Here is a 19941-nt window from a genome sequence, read left to right as displayed (position 1 = left end):
ACGGATCGGAGTGATAAATGGTGTCCTCTACACGAGGTAAGGTGTGCACAACTGAAGGTGGCACAGACATGACTAGGCTAGATACCGGCATGGAAGCAAAAGTAGGCGCAAAACCTTCAGGCATGAAGTTGTGTGGCATTCCCCACGGGAATTCCCAAGCATAGTAGGCACGAAGTGAGCGGCAGCAGCAGGCATGGTAGAGGAAGCCACTTCTGAAGTAACTGTCCTCTAAGGAGGAGGAGTTGCAGGCGTTGGAGAAGCTTGGCTCTGAGCAGCCAACACTGACTCCATCATGGCAGTCAGTCGGGCGATCTCGTCCTTCAGTTCTCTGTTATCTTGCTCTAGATGCTCCATAATTTTGAGATGATTGGAACGGGTGTTGTACCGATGAGTCAGCTTGGCTAAAACACAGAAGAAACACCAATGAGACATCTGGCGAAAGAGAAACCTGCTTATGCAAATGATGCATGAAATGCAATGCTTGTTTATTTATTTTTATTTTCAAGGAACTTACTATATATATTATATATATAATATATATATATATATATATATATTATATATTAATATATATATATAATATAATAATAATAATAATAATAATAATAATTACAACAATTTTATATGACCAAAAACCTCTTTTCATTTATATAATTGGAAGGATTACACTGAGTACAATTTTCAAAAACCAAAATAAAAAATACAAGAGAAAAGGAGACTAGTCATCTGATCGGAAAAATAGCAAGTGTATTATTTTTATCGATGTAGTAATAAGGAGTTTTATTCCCAAGTATCGATCTCAGGGATTGCGTAGGAAATACTTATTTTACTTCTGATTCTATTTGAACAAAAACACAATGGTTTGGTTGGTTTTGGGAATTTATAACAATAAACACAAAAAGATAGTAAAGAATAATTGATTAAGATGAAACATGCTAGGGTGAGTGGTTGATTTAACTAGTTATGAATTCAAGTCAAGACTTCCTCAATACACATGAAATATTCAATTATCTAACCTCAGAATGTTCTTCCTTAAGTCCTTAATGAAGAAACTATTAAACTACCAATTCTTACTCAAATGTCCATTCAACTAATCATTGGTTTTAATCATAAATAATATCAAGATTTATGGTGATTTACAAAAGTTCCTAGTCCTAGGTGATACAACTATAAACCCAATTGTGTGAAAACCCTAACAATCACAATCCTGTTATTGATAGTCATAGATCTAATTGTATTTGTCCGATACAAAAGCATAATAACATCACACAATTGAATTGAAATACGTAACATAGTAATAAGAAAATCCATGGTTAGAATTCATAACATCAGATCAAATCAGGACCACCCCCTAGCATTGGGGGGTTTAGCCTCTCATAGTATTCAAACAAATCATAGTGTGGAAATTAAACATTACAAAGAATTAGGAGATTTTGATCTTCAATGGTTGATGCCCTTGAATCTCGCCGTCTTCAAATCCTCCGTAGTAGCTATATTCTCCAGTGCAATGTTTTTTTCTCCTACGTCAAAAAGTCCCCTTCTCTTTCTCTCCAAAGTCTTCTAATAGCCTCAGATGGTTTTTTCTCCTAACAAAAAGTCCAAAATACCCTTAATGAACAGGGCAGATCCACATAACATAAAGTAGAATTTCTCAGCCGCGCCCATCAACACGGGCTGTGTGGATTCACACGGGTGCCCGTGTTGCTCTTCAAAAGTTGTATTTTTAGATCAAGCTACAGAGGTATCAACACGGGCCGTGTTGATGTACACGGGTGCCCGTGTTAACCCTATGTTTTACCTCTTTGAGTGCTCCTTCCTGGCAAACAACACGGGCCGTGTTGATGTACATGGGAGCCCGTGTTGACCTACTGCATCTTCATATTTTGGCCTTCCGGAGCATCCAATACTCAGCTATTAGTCCTTTTGAACCTATGCAACAACCTGCAACACTAACACTACCAAATCGAAGCATAAAAGAGACTTTTTGATACAAACATGTAACAAAATGCAATGCAATAATAAACTAACGAAACATGTTAAATAACTTTAAAACAACTAAAAACAACCACAAATCTTACCAAAATGATGAAAATATGTCGGATAAAAGGTGGGAATTCAATGGAAATGGTGACCGATCATCATCCTAAGGATCCCTAACGACGTCAGAAGATCTGGATGAAGGCGCGTACTTCCTTCGAATGCGACAGATCTCGGTCTCAAAAGAAGCCTTCATCTGAGTCTTCTCAAGGACAAGCTGATCAACAATCTTCTTCCAAGCAACGGAAGGCTGAGGCATGCTAGAAGATGAAACCTCTGGCTCTCTCTGTCTCTTTGTGACTCGGTCTTCAAGTAGCTCAATAAGTGCATCTTTGTCCTTAGACTCCAACTGTAACTCTTCATGCTTCTTGCTCAAAGCACGGAAACACTCTTCCCACATATCCTTCTCTTGCTTCATCTTGGTGAGTGCGTCTTCCAACTCATCTACATCTTGGTTAGGGAGAGTTAATGGCTCAACCACAACCATAGACATAGATCTTTCACAAGGATAGGGCATCTTCAACTCCAAAGCTCTCTTATTCACCCAAAGAGTGTAAGCTTCCAAAGCTACACAATTGCACGGACCAAGCTCGGATCTTCCCTTCCTATGCACATTATGCCAAGCATGCACAATCTTCTGCTTCAAAGGTTGGGGATCTTTACCCTATTGATAGAAAAGACCTTCTAACAAAGTGTTATTAGGTTTGTCTCTCAAGGGGAACCCAAGTTGACGACGAGCCAAAGTAGGGTTGTAGTTAATTCCTCCTTGGGTACCAATGAGAGGCACATTAGAGAATTCACCACAACTATCAATAATTTCCAAACTGCTCAAAGACGGATCATACCAAACTATATCATCATTAGTGAGAGACATAAGTATCTGAGACCACCGTAGACATTGTTTGTTCTCCACAAAAGCATGTGTCCGAGGCATGTGCGAAATAAACCACTTGTACAGAAGAGGAATACAACAAACAATAGTTCCACCACCCTTAGAATTCCTTAAATGCAAATAGAAATACATATCACGCAACAAAGTAGGCACATGATTCCCAATCAAGAAAAGTCTAATGGCGTTAACATCAACAAAACCGTCAATGTTAGGGAAAAAAGCTAATCCATAGATGAGCAACACAAATATAGCTTCAAAAGCATCCACACTACCAGCTTGAGCAAAAGCAGTAGCTTTCTTGATGAGGAAATCAGATGGCAACCCAAATAATCCTCCTTTCTTCACCCAATGAGCCTCTATCTCAGACTTCTTCAAGTGAAGAGCTTCAGCAATAAGATTAGATCGGGGAATCTCCTCCAATTCACTAAAAGGTACTCTACTAGAAACAGGTATCCCCAAAAGATGAGAATACTCCTCAAAGGTAGGCACAAGCTGAAAATTTGGGAAAGTGAAACAGCGGTAGAGAGGACCATAGTGTCAGACCCCAATTTTGTCCGGGCATATTTAAATTTTCACAGAACTGATTTCATTTTATTTTTTTGCATCATATGCATAGCATTACGTACATTGCATCATGAATAAACACCTAAAATGTCAGTCAGAATGAATTTATTTGAGAATACAGATAAATCGGTTGAATCGTCAAAATTTGAGGAAAGACTGTATTTTTTAATAAGTATGTTTTGTCCTGACAATTCTAGTGTGACCGGTTTAATTTTCCAAACAAATTTGCACTCGGTTTCTATTGGATCAATATTTTTGGTTAGTTAGTTAATTAAAGTAGTTAAAATTTATTTAAATCAAATGTTAATTAGTTTTTTTATTAATGATTCTATTTCCTTAAATGAATAATGAATATATTAAAATAAATATATATATATTTGCATTGGATCTTTTTTTTTTTAAATAAAAAAAAACAAATAAATAAATAATAAAAATCCACAGAAGATCCACTCCAACGTCTCTCTTCCACGTGCCCACTCACATTTCACTCTTCCACTCTCATTCCTCACCACATGCTAAATAAAACAAAAAAAGGAAAAAGATAAAAGAAAAGACGCGTCACTCATTCTCTCATCACGCTCCCTCACAATAAACCCCTCACCTCTCTCACTCTCATCATCACACAGCTCACACACTCATTCGAAAATCACACAAAAACCTCTGAAAAAATCTCTCAGATTCCTCACCTCACTCTCAGAAATTTCCTCTCACAAAACCCACTCACAACCTCACGCCTTCCATCTTCATCACCTTCGCTCGCCGATTCACCCTTCTTCCTCTCGCCTCCCTCACTGTTTGTTCATCTTCACCATAAAAACCCATAAACTCCTTTTCCAAGCTTCGATTCCACCACCGCTCACACCATTCACCTCACAGCGAAATCCTACCAACACCCTAAACTCAACCACCTCCAGCCGCCACGATTCATTTCCAAAACACCCTAAAAAAAAAGCTTCCGCCGCCGTGAAACCCATATTCAAACCGACGAACCATCGCTACACCCTTTTCTCACAAACCCTCAATTTTCCATCTCCACACAAACCCCACAACTTCCACTTAACGCAACCCAAAATCGCCGATCTACCACCGAGAACTACTCGTCTCTAGTTGGAACTAGTATTCGACACAAATCCGACAAGGTCTTCAACAACCATCCTTCGTATGACTGTCGGTGGGGAAGCGGCTTGAATTCACTGCCATAGGTAAACAACACGAAGCCCGTTTAAGTTGACTCAACCCGGTTTTAGGAGAAGCGGATTCGGACTGGGTAACAAAGGAAGTTCCGAGCTTCGGAGAACAACTCGTATCATCCGTCGACGAGTTCACCCAGCTCAGCTTACAGTAATTTTTTCTTTCGGCATTTGGATCTCCTCTGCTGGCTTCTGTTCGGGTTTTTTCCCGAACCCATTTTTACCAAACTCTTGTCATCTCTGCATTTTTGATGTCCATCTATCTTGCGTAAAAATGATGTGTTAATCAATAATGTGTTAATCGCAAGTTGTAGTTGTTAGCAATTTATGGTTCAGATTATTTCTTTGAAATCTTGTTTAAACATAGAAATATTATTTGTTTGTTTATGTGATTCTGGATGTGTGAAGGTTAAAGAAAATTATTAACAGTGTTGAATTAGAAATGCTGAGCTAAAATTCAAGATTCATGGTTGTTTATGAAGGATTCTTGGTTAGACTTGATTATCACATTCAGGAAGCGCTTTCATGTTGATTTAATATGTATATGATTATGATTATTCATGTTTCTTTGGTACAATTACACGTTGTCTCATAATGCTATGAACATCAAGGAAATTTTGGGTAGGATGTCGAATTGGATTTTTCCCCAAACATTGTGTATTTCAGTCTACCGTTATTTGTTGTAACCATACTTGGGGATCAGCTTAAAACTTGGTCATTTTTCTATAATAATGGTGATTTTTTTTATTGATCAGAGTAACCCATTTGTGTTTAGAGTTGAAGTTTGGTAATGAAACCATTATGGGGTTGATAACTTAGTTATTTGAATGTGTCCATACTTTGTTGTTGTACAGGTTTGAGATGTTAATCCAATAAAATTCTAGGATTTATACTTTGTGATACATTTTTTTCATGTCATTACGATAGAATCAAATTCTTATTATCCACGGGTTTGACAATCTCATGTCGATTTTCCGTTAAACTCCAATAAATTAATCTTATGATTTCACCGTGTTATGATTTTTTACGTATGACATTAATCCTATGGTCATCACGTACAAACCGGTTTCTTTTGAGTACATTATCAATTTAGAACGGTTACTTGTTCCATTTCCATTCAAATCAAATTAATCAAGTAATTACACTTTGTCAATTAAGTTAATTAGTTTTAATCAACATAATCATTTGATTTAGTTAAATAATTTTAATTAATCCATTTAATCGGTTTTGATCAACTAATTTTGTTAAAAGAAAAATGTACCAATTTATTTCATTAATCAATTCATAATCACTTTTCAATTCATTTCCAATTTTTCATCAATTCAAACCAATTTCAAAAAGCACATCATAACAATTCTTGATTCAAACATCAAGCCCATTTTAAAAACATCCTTGTAAGTCGATTGCTCTTAGCATCGCCATCAACCTCACATAGCTTACTCTCGGGCTTTCTTACAATGAAGCCTACTTGGTTATCGATTAATCGAGTAGATGAAACAATACACTAAATAAAATTCATTTCATTCATAAACACAAATTCAAATCATTTTTCCAAATCATTCAATTTCAAAGGATTTTCTTTTAAACAAAAACTTGGGATGAAAAGGAGATAGGAAGCGTACGCTTCACTATTTCTCAATTACTCAAATAATTGGCATACGCCATATTGCTCGAGTTCTTGTCACCCGATTAAATAATAATCATACATTTTCAAATCACTTTTCAAAACCAAACATAGGTTCTAAATTCAAATCATTTCTAAATTTCAACCATCATATTCAAATCATTTTCTAAATCAACTACAACTCCTAAAACATTCTAAGTTCTACATTTATGATAATATAAAGATAGGAGGCGTACGCCTCATTATCTTTCGATTATTCGAATAATTGGCGTATGCCACATTGCTCGAATCTTCGTCATCAATTTAAAACCACAATTGAATAAATTCAAATCACATTTCATATCAAACACAATTCCACAAATAAACAACTTAAATTCCGATAGGGAATGGGAGGCGTACGCCTCACCACTCCTTGATTATTTGAATAATTGGCGTACGCCACCTTGCTCAAATCATCTTTAAATCCAAACCTACCAATTCAAATTCAAACTATCTACGCAAATCATATGCAAACATCTAAACATATCTTTTACAATTTAAACCTCGGATGATAAAAGATGGGAGGCGTTCGCCTCGCCATCTCTCGATTATTTGAATAATTGGCGTACGCCATATTGCACAAATTATCGACTTCCGACTAAAACACGCTAAATAAACATGGATAAAGGAATAGGTGGCGCACGCCTCATTATTCTTTGAATAAGCAAGTAGGAAGCGTACGCCTCACTACCATGCATATTCAACATCCACAAACAAACTTTCAAAATAATTCGAACGAAAAAGGAATAGAAGGTGTTCGCCTTATTATTCCTCGAAAGAATTGGACGATTGGTGTACACCACATTGCTCAATCTTTCGTCGTTCTTCAAAAACATCTCCAACAAATCAAACTAACTTCTCGCCCCCGCGCGATCAAAACCAAAACACCCAAACACATCAATTCAACTTGTCACCCCCGCGTGACCAAAACCCTTTTCAAAAGAACACTGTAAATCCTTTCTAATGCGCACAACAAACCAGTGCTAGAGCCTCCACCGAGAGTAGACAACGCCAGCGTTTAGCTGTTAGAACGCCGACCTACACAGTCGTTCATCAAAACAAAACACACCCAAATATTCGTAGTAGCCCGAACTACGAATGCTCTGATTTCCTTATTGCACCATAAGGATACGTAGGCAGGAGATTGCTGTATCTTCGCGAGCACACTAATAAAAAACCTCCCATTTTCCCTCCTGAGGTCTTCATCCATATCTATCATCAATTCTAATTACTCGAAGCAAGCAAATAACAGTCAATTAACAGTCAAATAGCAAAAATCAGACTAAAAGGTTCCCGTTGAGTACAACGGACGTGGGGGGTGCTAATACCTTCCCCTTGCGTAATCGACTCCCGAACCCGAATATGGTTGCGACGACCATTATTCTATTCTCCTAAGGTTTTCTCGATATTTTCCTATTCCTTCATTGGAATGAATAAAGTTCGGTGGCGACTCTGTTTCGAACAACATTTTTTCCGCGTCCTATCGCGAGGGATCGCATTATCTTCATTTTTGAGGTGCGACAGACTGGCGACTCTGCTGGGGACCCTGCTCCAAGCAAGAGAGAGTCTAGCCTAACTTAGTCTGATTTTGCTATGATAGTTGGAAGATATTATTTTCTTCCATATTTATTTCTCTGTATTTTATTCTGATTGATTGTGTTGTATATAATTTGCCTTGATACTTTGATATGGGGCTTGATGTGTGTTGTGAGATAAGCTCCATACCCGAGCTTCGAAAAAACTTAGAACCCGGAGTTGTGTAGTATTGAACCGGGGGGTGTACACCTCATTGGGACAATACGAAGACTCCGCCTAGAGTAGATCTGTTTGGAGTTTCCATCATAATATGGCTAGCCCATCATTGTGGGGGAGGTTCTAAACACGATCCGTGACTCTAGGGACCTCGCCTTAAACTCAAGTTTTGTTTTCATGATTGGTGATTGTGTAGTATTGAACCGAAGGGTCTACACCCTGTTCGAACAATACGAGAATCCCACTTAGATTAGATCATTCCAGAACTCCCATCACGACGTGGCTAGCCCACCATTGCGAGGAAGTTTTGAACTTGATCCGTGAGTCTAAGTTCCTTCCTTGAAAACATAACTTTAGAACCTACCTTTGGGGAATTTCTAGTAATCATAGAAACCCTGGATTCTTCCTTTTATTCTGATGTACCCGACGTGTGAATAATCTTGAGTATCTGTATTCCTCTGCGAAGAACATTGCACAATTTCATGCATTTGCATATCATAAACATGCATTGCATTTCATCTTCTAGAAACAAAAACTTACACCATACTCTACCCTTTGTCCAGTAACGCTGACTACTCGACACCGGTACGAGACACGCCGCAACTACAAGATTACACTTGAACAGCTTGAAGCCAACCAGGTTTCGATGAGAACAGACATTGACTCCATGCAGGCAAAGATGGATCGCTTGCTGGAAACCATGTTGCTCTTAGCCCAGAAAGAGAAGGATGCAGAGGCTAGCGCCGAAGCCAGGAAAGTTGCTGCTCAGTTTGGATCGCCATCACTTAGCATCTCTGGAGTAACTGACCTTGATGGTAACCCTAATCAGCCTAGAGGAGGACCCATCCCTATTCCTGTTCCCATGGTCAACATGAACCCCCATGAGCACTCTGTTACATCTGTTCGTAATGGATCCATGATGGGTGATGAAGATCCATATGACGCCTTCTTCATGCCACAACCTGCCAAACCTGCTGTTGGAGGTCTCCCAGACCCAGCTGTTGATAGACTCCATGCTCTGGAAGAGAAATTCAAGTCCTTGGAGGTTCACACTACTCCCGGTTTGGACCTTGTTGACATGTGCCTGGTGCCAGGACTCGTGATTCCACAGAAGTTCAAAGTCCCGGACTTTGACAAATACAAAGGGATCAGTTGCCCGAGAACTCACCTCAGAGCTTACTGTCGCAAAATGGCTGCCCACATCAGTAATGATCAACTCCTGATTCATTACTTCCAAGATTGTCTCAGTGGGGCATCCTTGGAGTGGTACATGCAACTGGAGAGAGGTCAGGTCCAGTCATGGAGAGACCTTGCTGAAGCATTCCTAAGGCATTATCAGTACAATACTGATCTAGCGCCCAACCGCACCCAACTGCAAGACATGACTCAACGCAACAACGAGTCATTCAAGGAATACGCACAGCGGTGGAGAGAGCTGGCAACTCGTGTCCAACCTCCTCTCCTTGACAAAGAGCTAATTGACATGTTTATGGGAACTCTTCATACCCAATACATGGAGAAGATGGTAGGATCCAGTTTCCCTACTTTTGCTGAGGTTGTTTCCGTAGGAGAACGAATCGAGAGCCAGATTAAGAAAGGAAAGCTACCTTGTGCTGCCAATGCTTCAAGTGGGATGAAGAAACCTTATCCTAATCTCCCGAAGAAGCCAGAAGGGCAGACCAATGCCGTAATGAGAGGAGGGGGATATAGGGCACATCCGCATGCTAATACGCCTTACCCTCAGGTTGCTGCTGTCATCCCAACTCCCTATCAGCAACCATATCAACAACAGTATCAACAGCCTTATCAACAACCGGCTTACCAGCAGCCACATCAAAATCAACAGCAACGTGCTCCACAATAACATCAACCTAACCAACAGAGGGCAAGGAGGCCAGAAAGACATTTCGATCCTTTGACGGTGTCATATAGCAAGATCCTCCCCTACCTACTAAAGGATGGATCGGTTGTTCTGAAGGAGATAACACCTGCAACTCCACCATATCCTCCAGGCTACGACGCCAATGCTCACTGCGAGTATCACATGGGTGCTCCAGGGCACACAATAGAGAATTGTAAGGCTTTCAAGCACAAGGTTCAAGATTTGATTGATAGTAAAGCACTTACATTCACGCCAGTGAGGCCAAATGTTGCAACGAACCCCATGCCGGCGCATGCAGAGTCAAGTGAAGCTCGAAGGTAAAGCTTCCCATCGGCCTGAGCAATCAGAGAAATCAAGAGATGAAGGTCTGTTCATCTGAATGAAGGCAATCATTGTGCCATTTTTACCATTTTTGCATTCTTGTAATTTGATCTTGTTTGTCTAAGTATTGTATGCTTTAAACATTGTCATTTGTATTTGGTTTATTAATGGGATGATTATGCACGCTTTGAATCAATCTTTCATATTCACTCATCTATCACATATACAAATCACAAACACATACTTTTTCACTTCACCTCCTTTATCGCACTATTGTTAGTAAATGTTGGAAGGAGGATGACGAAAATGAAATACTCATAATTGCTGATCGTATGCTTTCGGATAAAACCTTGCTAATGATGTACAGGCATTGTTTCAAATCCCCAAACACTGGAGAGATAAGGAGTTAATCCTTAGTCAACCACTTCGAGCCTAGAAGTAGGAGTTTCTTTCAGATCTAAAAAACCCTTACGCTTAACCAGGGACAAGGTAGTGTTCAGTTAATCTGACTACACATACAAATTACAAGATGAAATATCCCATACAAGGATCAAACATATGACATTCTTCACACACATCCTGAAGTGTCGGAGAAACCATACAAATCCAAATTTTATGTCAGTTGTTCTTCAATGACCAATGACTTGGCAGTCACAATTTCCAAAAAAAAAAATCAAAGAAAGAGTCTGCTAAGTCCAACACCCTGAAAGGAGACTTAGGCAAAAACAGGGGCAATCCCGATGGATTAAAACTTCAAACAAAGCGGTCCATGCAAAAGTTAGGGATCAAAACAAAATTGAAAGAGACAATGAAAGTCTCCAACAAAACAAAACAAGATTCAGTGACCACCATGCCAAAATCAAAGGGTCACCGACATCCAAAAAACGAAATAAGGTGGCTGCCATTCCAAGAGACCTTAAATCACCATCTTTATCCTTACACATGCAAAAGACGAATGTGTGTGAATTAACTGAACGTAGGATTGGAGATCATCATGAAGAAGGGGTGGGTTAAAATAAACTTTGAGCCTCATATCCTTTTGTTTCAATAACCATGAACCAAGCCACGTTACAACCTTCAAAAGACCTAATTGAAGTAGGGTTTATTCTAAAAGCATACTACAGCAAGGTTGAGTAAACTGACTCCCAAAGATTTGCTAATATTCTCTTCTCACTATATCACTCACACGCTAGCTAAATCAGCATTGCGTTTGGACTCATGATCCACTCGCCACACATTACCACAACACTCCAAATGAATGATTGTTTTTCAAAACTTGCATAACTGTTGCATTAAAATCACCATTTCTTGGATAGCAATTCTTAATTGTCAATCAGTACTTGACATCGAGAAAATTCCAACAAGGGGCAATTCAAGAGGCACTTGATAGTTGGTGCTGACACGAATCAAGACCGTCTTGTGAATCAGGGGCATGGCATCATCTTGATTATATTGACCTAAGAAGTAGTCAGTATAAGATAAATCTCCAAGCATCGGTTGATCAGGGAGAAAAAACACTTCAATACTCAGTCTGTCTGGGGCAAAATCCCCAAAGGCTAATCAGGGGCAGACCATTGCAAGACCCAGGAGCCGGTAAAAAAAAAACAGACTCAGACTACGTCATCGGATAACCACTTCTAAAGTTTCCTTTCAAGGAGAATTCCTTTGAACATCCTACAGTCATGGGCAATACAAGTTGCAAGGGGCAGATTCCCTTCATATATTCAAGTCAATCAAGCAGATTGCATCATACACTAGTGACTGCTTGAATTCACCACCAAAATGTCGAAAGTTCATACTAGTACAATGTCACATCTTGACAAGAAACCTTAGGGCACATCAAAAGCACAATCATCATGCGTTGATCACGTCGCTATGCTCAGTTACAGGCTGGCCAAACACTTCAGAAGAAATTGAGATCTTCTCAAAGACAAATACACAACATATCAACAAGAGATTAAACTTGGGGCACCAAGAGTATCCGCATCTATTACGAGTTCATCACATCATCAACTACCAAGTGTCGGGAAGTCAGATCCTTTCACCCACCAACAGTCCAAGTCACAGTGACAATTACCAGAAAAACCAAAGCCCACCTCGCTGGCACCCGCACAAAAACAAATACAACCAACGCTGGTTTCCAGAAAACACATTGCCTTTGAAAGGGGGGCCAATCCCAAACAAGCCAATCATCCTTTTCATTCAAACGTGCATCACATGCATCATATGCATCACCTCATACATCTTCGCATACATATTATTCATGTACATAACACGAATCAAAATCCAAGGTTTAGTCGTAGGCATCCAGGCCAACCCTCAATTGAGTCATTGTCACTTTCTCTGAGTGAGTTCCTACCCTATTATTGGGCGTTCCCCATCGAGTTACATCCTTCAACCTTTTGTTGATAAGATGTTATCCTCAGCTAAATCAAAACAATGTTTCTCCAAACACTTACCTTGTTTCACGTTGAGCGTCCCTCAACAAGTCGTTTCCTGTAACCTTTTATTGATGGAAATTACATCCCCAGAGAACATCGGTTCTGCAACCTTTTGTTGTTGATACCCCAAGCAAGTCTTACCCAGCAATGTTCCAACACTACCCAGCAAATCAGGTTTACTGAACTTTGACAGTAGCCTTATTTTTCCAATATTTTTCTCACTATCATCCTTTTGGTGAAAGTCCATTGAGGAATAATATTGATCATCATCCTATTTACGGTAATCGTTATCCTTTTGGTAATGGTAAATCTTTGACGTTTGTGGTCTTACTGTCATCCTTTTGGTGTCAGAGATCCTTGAAGCTTTGGTCCAACCTTCATCCTTTTGGTGAATGGCGACCTCTCATTGTTAAAGCTTGTTGTCATCCTTTTGGTGGTAACAAGTTTTGTCGTGTGATCTTATCGTCATCCTTTTGGTGTCGAAGATCCTTGTCATTTTGGTTCAATCATCATACTTTTGGTGATGACGTCCAGTTCAATCTAAAATCATCCTTTTGGTGATAGAGATTACGGAGTTTGGTTTAAGCTGTCATCCTTTTGGTGATTGTGACATTTGAAAAGTCCAACCCCACTGTCATCCTTTTGGTGTCAGCAATATTTGAAGATATTATAACTTATTATCATCCTTTTGGTGGTAACAAGTTTTGAAGTTATGATCTCACCTTCATCCTTTTGGTGATTGTGATTGTTGATTCGTTATCATCCTTTTGGTGATAACGAGTCTTGTTGTTTGTAGTACCTTCATCCTTTTGGTGATGGTGACTATTGATTTATTATCATCCTTTTGGTGATAACAAGTTTTGTTGATTGGTCTTACCTTCATCCTTTTGGTGACGGAGACCATTTGAGTTATGGGCTCATTATCATCCTTTTGGTGATAACGAGTTTTGTTTTGATCTTACCCTCATCCTTTTGGTGATGGCGATCACTGAGTCTGTTTCAGCTTATTATCATCCTTTTGGTGATAACAAGTGTTGAAGTTTTGTCCTTATTATCATCCTTTTGGTGATAACAAGTTCGGTTTGTTTGATCTTACTGTTATCCTTTTGGTGTCAGTGATATCTAAGGTTATTGACTTATTATCATCCTTTTGGAGGTAACAAGTTTTTATCTTGATCTTACCTTCATCCTTTTGGTGATGGTGATCAATTGCGTTGTGTACTCATTATCATCCTTTCGGTGGTAACAAGTGTTGTCGTTTGACAATACCTTCATCCTTTTGGTGATGGTGGTTGTTGACTTATTATCATCCTTTTGGTGGTAACAAGTTTTGTCGTTTGACAATACCTTCATCCTTTTGGTGATGGTGATTGTTGACTTATTATCATCCTTTTGGTGATAACAAGTTTGTGTCTTGATCCTACCTTCATCCTTTTGGTGATGGTGATCAATTGCGTTGTTGACTTATTATCGTCCTTTTGGCGATAACAAGTTTTGTCTTTTAATTATACCGTCATCCTTTTGGTGATGGTGATTGTTGACTTATTATCATCCTTTTGGTGATAACAAGTTTTTGTCTTGATCGTACCTTCATCTTTTTGGTGATGGTGATCAATTGTGTTGTATGCTTATTATCATCCTTTTGGTGGTAACAAGTTTTGTCTTTTGACCTAACCTCCATCCTTTTGGTGAAAGTGATTGTTGACTTATTATCATCCTTTTGGTGATAACAAGGTTTTGTGTTGATCTTACCTTCATCCTTTTGGTGATGGGGATCCTTTGAGTTGTGTGACTTATTATCATCCTTTTGGTGGTAACAAGTTTTATCTTGTATCTTACCCTCATCCTTTTGGTGATGGTGATCATTGAGTTTTGACTTATTATCATCCTTTTAGTGGTAATAAGTTTTGTCTTGTAACTTACCTTCATCCTTTTGGTGACGGTGATCTTTGAAGTTGACGAGTCAACTATCATCCTTTTGGTGGTAGCCTTGATATTATACTCTCGGTAGTGGAAACTTTATCAGAATAACCATCCTCCTTTTGGTGATGAAAATCTTTGGATTGTGTCTACCTTTCATCCTTTTGGTGATAGCGAAACTTATTATTGATCTTACCATCATCCTTTTGATGATGGCGATCTTTTGTTGTAACCACTGTAACCATCATCCTTTTGGTGATGATTTCTTTTGAAGCTCAACTTATCCATCATCCTTTTGGTGATGACAATCCTGACAATCATGATGAACTACTATCATCCTTTTGGTGATAGCAAGTCCTACTGTCATCCTTTTGGTGCCAGAAAACATGTACAGTTTTGTCTTTACATCCGAAACGACCTTTACAAGATTTGAATGTTGACTCGAGGGTTGGCATTGATCGGACATCCTACCCCTATTACCTTGGTGCTGTTAGAATCCATTGCATTTTCTTTCTGCATTTCTCCATTGCATTTCAAAGGACAAAATTTGGGTCTTTTCGTATTTAATTACCTTCCACCATGAATGTATGAAGACTATCGTCATTCTTACCTTCTAGTTCAAGTTAATTAAATAGGGGCAGCTGTCAGACCCCAATTTTGTCCGGGCATATTTAAATTTTCACAGAACTGATTTCATTTTATTTTTTTGCATCATATGCATAGCATTACGTACATTGCATCATGAATAAACACCTAAAATGTCAGTCAGAATGAATTTATTTGAGAATACAGACAAATCGGTTGAATCGTCAAAATTTGAGGAAAGACTGTATTTTTTAATAAGTATGTTTTGTCCTGACAATTCTAGTGTGACCGGTTTAATTTTCCGAACAAATTTGCACTCGGTTTCTATTGGATCAATATTTTTGGTTAGTTAGTTAGTTAAAGTAGTTAAAATTTATTTAAATCAAATGTTAATTAGTTTTTTTATTAATGATTCTATTTCCTTAAATGAATAATGAATATATTAAAATAAATATATATATATATATATATATTTGCATTGGATCTTTTTTTTTTAAATGAAAAAAACAAATAAATAAATAATAAAAATCCACAGAAGATCCACTCCAACGTCTCTCTTCCACGTGCCCACTCACATTTCACTCTTCCACTCTCATTCCTCACCACATGCTGAATAAAACAAAAAATGGAAAAAGATAAAAGAAAAGACACGTCACTCATTCTCTCATCACGCTCCCTCACAACAAACCCCTCACCTCTCTCACTTTCATCATCACACAACTCACACACTCATTCGAAAATCACACAAAAACCTCTGAAAAAATCTCTCAGATTCCTCACCTCACTCTCATAAATTTCCTCTCACAAAACCCACTCACAACCTCACGCCTTCCATCTTCATCACCTTCGCTCGCCGATTCACCCTTCTTCCTCTCGCCTCCCTCACTGTTTGTTCATCTTCACCATAAAAACCTATAAACTCTTTTTCACCGTGTTATGATTTTTTACGTATGACATTAATCCTATGGTCATCACGTACAAACCGGTTTCTTTTGAGTACATTATCAATTTAGAACGGTTACTTGTTCCATTTCCATTCAAATCAAATTAATCAAGTAATTACACTTTGTCAATTAAGTTAATTAGTTTTAATCAACCTAATCATTTGATTTAGTTAAATAATTTTAATTAATCCATTTAATCGGTTTTGATCAACTAATTTTGTTAAAAGAAAAATGTACCGATTTATTTCATTAATCAATTCATAATCACTTTTCAATTCATTTCCAATTTTTCATCAATTCAAACCAATTTCAAAAAGCACATCATAACAATTCTTGATTCAAACATCAAGCCCATTTTAAAAACACCCTTGTAAGTCGATTGCTCTTAGCATCGCCATCAACCTCACATAGCTTACTCTTGGGCTTTCTTACAATGAAGCCTACTTGGTTATCCATTAATCGAGTAGATGAAACAATACACTAAATAAAATTCATTTCATTCATAAACACAAATTCAAATCATTTTTCCAAATCATTCAATTTCAAAAGGATTTTCTTTTAAACAAAAACTTGGGATGAAAAGGAGATAGGAAGCGTACGCTTCACTATTTCTCAATTACTCGAATAATTGGCGTACGCCATATTGCTCGAGTTCTTGTCACACGATTAAATAATAATCATACATTTTCAAATCACTTTTCAAAATCAAACATAGGTTCTAAATTCAAATCATTTCTAAATTTCAACCATCATATTCAAATCATTTTCTAAATCAACTACAACTCCTAAAACATTCTAAGTTCTACATTTCTGATAATATAAAGATAGGAGGCGTACGCCTCATTATCTTTCGATTATTCGAATAATTGGCGTACGCCACATTGCTTGAATCTTCGTCATCAATTTAAAACCACAATCGAATAAATTCAAATCACATTTCATATCAAACACAATTCCACAAATAAACAACTTAAATTTCGATAGGGAATGGGAGGCGTACGCCTCACCACTCCTTGATTATTTGAATAATTGGCGTACGCCACATTGCTCAAATCATCTTTAAATCTAAACCTACCAATTCAAATTTAAACTATCTACGCAAATCATATACAAACATCTAAACATATCTTTTACAATTTAAACCTCGGATGATAAAAGATGGGAGGCGTTCGCCTCGCCATCTCTCGATTATTTGAATAATTGGCGTACGCCATATTGCATAAATTATCGACTTCCGACTAAAACATGCTAAATAAACTTGGATAAAGGAATAGGTGGCGCACGCCTCATTATTCTTTGAATAAGCAAGTAGGAGGCGTACGCCTCACTACCATGCATATTCAACATCCACAAACAAACTTTCAAAATAATTCGAACGAAAAAGGAATAGAAGGCGTTCGCCTTATTATTCCTCGAAAGAATTGGACGATTGGTGTACACCACATTGCTCAATCTTTCGTCGTTCTCCAAAAACATCTCCAACAAATCAAACTAACTTTTCGCCCCCGCGCGATCGAAACCAAAACACCCAAACACATCAATTCAACTTGTCACCCCCGCGTGACCAAAACCCTTTTCAAAAGAACACTGTAAATTCTTTCTAATGCGCACAACAAACCAGTGTTAGAGCCTCCACCGAGAGTAGACAACGCCAACGTTTAGCCGTTAGAACGCCGACCTACACAGTCGTTCATCAAAACAAAACACACCCAAATATTCGTAGTAGCCCGAACTACGAATGCTCTGATTTCCTTATTGCACCATAAGGATACGTAGGCAGGAGATTGCTGTATCTTCGCGAGCACACTAATAAAAAACCTCCTATTTTCCCTCCTGAGGTCTTCATCCATATCATCATCAATTCTAATTACTCGAAGCAAGTAAATAAAAGTCAATTAACAGTCAAATAGCAAAAATCAGACTAAAAGGTTCCCGTTGAGTACAACGGACGTGAGGGGTGCTAATACCTTCCCCTTGCGTAATCGACTCCCGAACCCGAATATGGTTGCGACGACCATTATTCTATTCTCCTAAGGTTTTCTCGATATTTTCCTATTCCTTCATTGGAATGAATAAAGTTCGGTGGCGACTCTTTTTCGAACAACATTTTTTCCGCGTCCTATCGCGAGGGATCGCATTATCTTCACTTTTGAGGTGCGCATTATCTTCATTTTTGAAACTGTACTTCTTAGTGTTCCTTCGTCCATAATCCATGGTCTGAAAATATTTGCAAATAATACCTCAGTTCCTTGAAATTTTCGTGTGATGAATGTTATGATGCGCATGAATGCATGAATGCAACAATCACAAATAAGGGATCACACACAAGGCAAACAAACAAAGGTCAAGGGATGAATCAAGTCATTGTCAAGATCAATCATCCATTTTGGTGGATTATGGTTTACACCTTATCAACACCCAAGTTCCATTGATATTGACAAGACTTGATTGGATCAACCAAGAATCAAGGGTTTGTTGTAAGTCACAAGCATGTAGTTTGGGTAAGAACCATCCCAAAGGAGTGAACTAAGGATAAAACCTGTAGATCATGTTCTAAAAAGTTCCCAGAGTCATAATTCCATCTATTAGATATTACAGGTTAAGATGACTGACTCATCAACCCATAATATTCTCAAGAGAAACTCGTCTGAGTGTAGTATCGTGTAACAACTGTTATCAAGTCTACACTTGAACAGTCTCCGCACTACGTCCTAAATAGGCCAAGATGGGTAAATATTCTATGGTCCTCAGCTTCTCGGACCCAAATTAGAGATAGTAATGCCTAACCACAACTACTTGTGTGACATTTTCAAATCCAAAAGGGTCTCCACTGAGCAGATGGATCTCAAGCTAACTTGTTAAGGACTACTCCACACAAGTCTAACATGACTATACCATTCTCCTATCTTAATTGCACTCAAGTTCGGGTTAGAACTTATCTCGCCACTCAGAGATCACTAACCACAACAAGCAGATTATATCACACATACATATATACAAACATCACATATATACAAATATATACACATAAAAATTAGGCTAAACCCACTGGAGACTACTCCCCAGTAGAGTCTCCACTTAATTTTCTGTAGCGGTAAATTCATGATCATCAAGCTATGGATAAGCTAGACATCAAATAACAAGAGTCGCCACCGCGCTTTTGTTGTTTCCAATGGAAAAGGGAAAAAGTACGAACAAAACCCAAAAGTAAGAAGTTTTCATATCAAAACTAATAAAATATCAGAGATTATAGGTAAGGGGGTTGGTTACACAGATGGAAGGTGTTAGCACCCAAAGTGTCCTAGGTACTCCTAGGAGCCCTTTTTGTGTGCATATGTATTTGGTACAAAATGATGTTTACAAACAATAGAATGGGGGGATGAGAAAAGAATTCATTAATTATATTTTTGTGTTTGACAAGCCCTTCGGACTTGTGCCTACGTACCAACATAAAAATGAGGGATCAAAACCTCGTAGTTCGTGATACAAATTTCAAAGTGGATGCATTGCTTTTAACAAAAATTAAGTTTGAAAGGCACAAAGGCCCAAAAATGGTTTGAATGAGTTAGTTCTTTTTTGGCTTTTTGAAAGTTTAAGTCAAGTATAATTAGATATATTTACAAGTTTAATTAAGAAAAGGAAGTTTGAAAATTCAATGGCATAAGGCCAAAGTTTCTATCTTTTGCAAAGTGGTCAAAGTTTAGAACAAAACTAGTTCAAACAAAGAAAATTTTAAAAATGAGGGAGAGA

Source organism: Lathyrus oleraceus, chromosome 5, assembly GCF_024323335.1.
Source record: "Lathyrus oleraceus cultivar Zhongwan6 chromosome 5, CAAS_Psat_ZW6_1.0, whole genome shotgun sequence".
Lineage (NCBI taxonomy): Eukaryota > Viridiplantae > Streptophyta > Magnoliopsida > Fabales > Fabaceae > Lathyrus > Lathyrus oleraceus.
Note: the sequence above shows the minus strand (reverse complement) of the source record.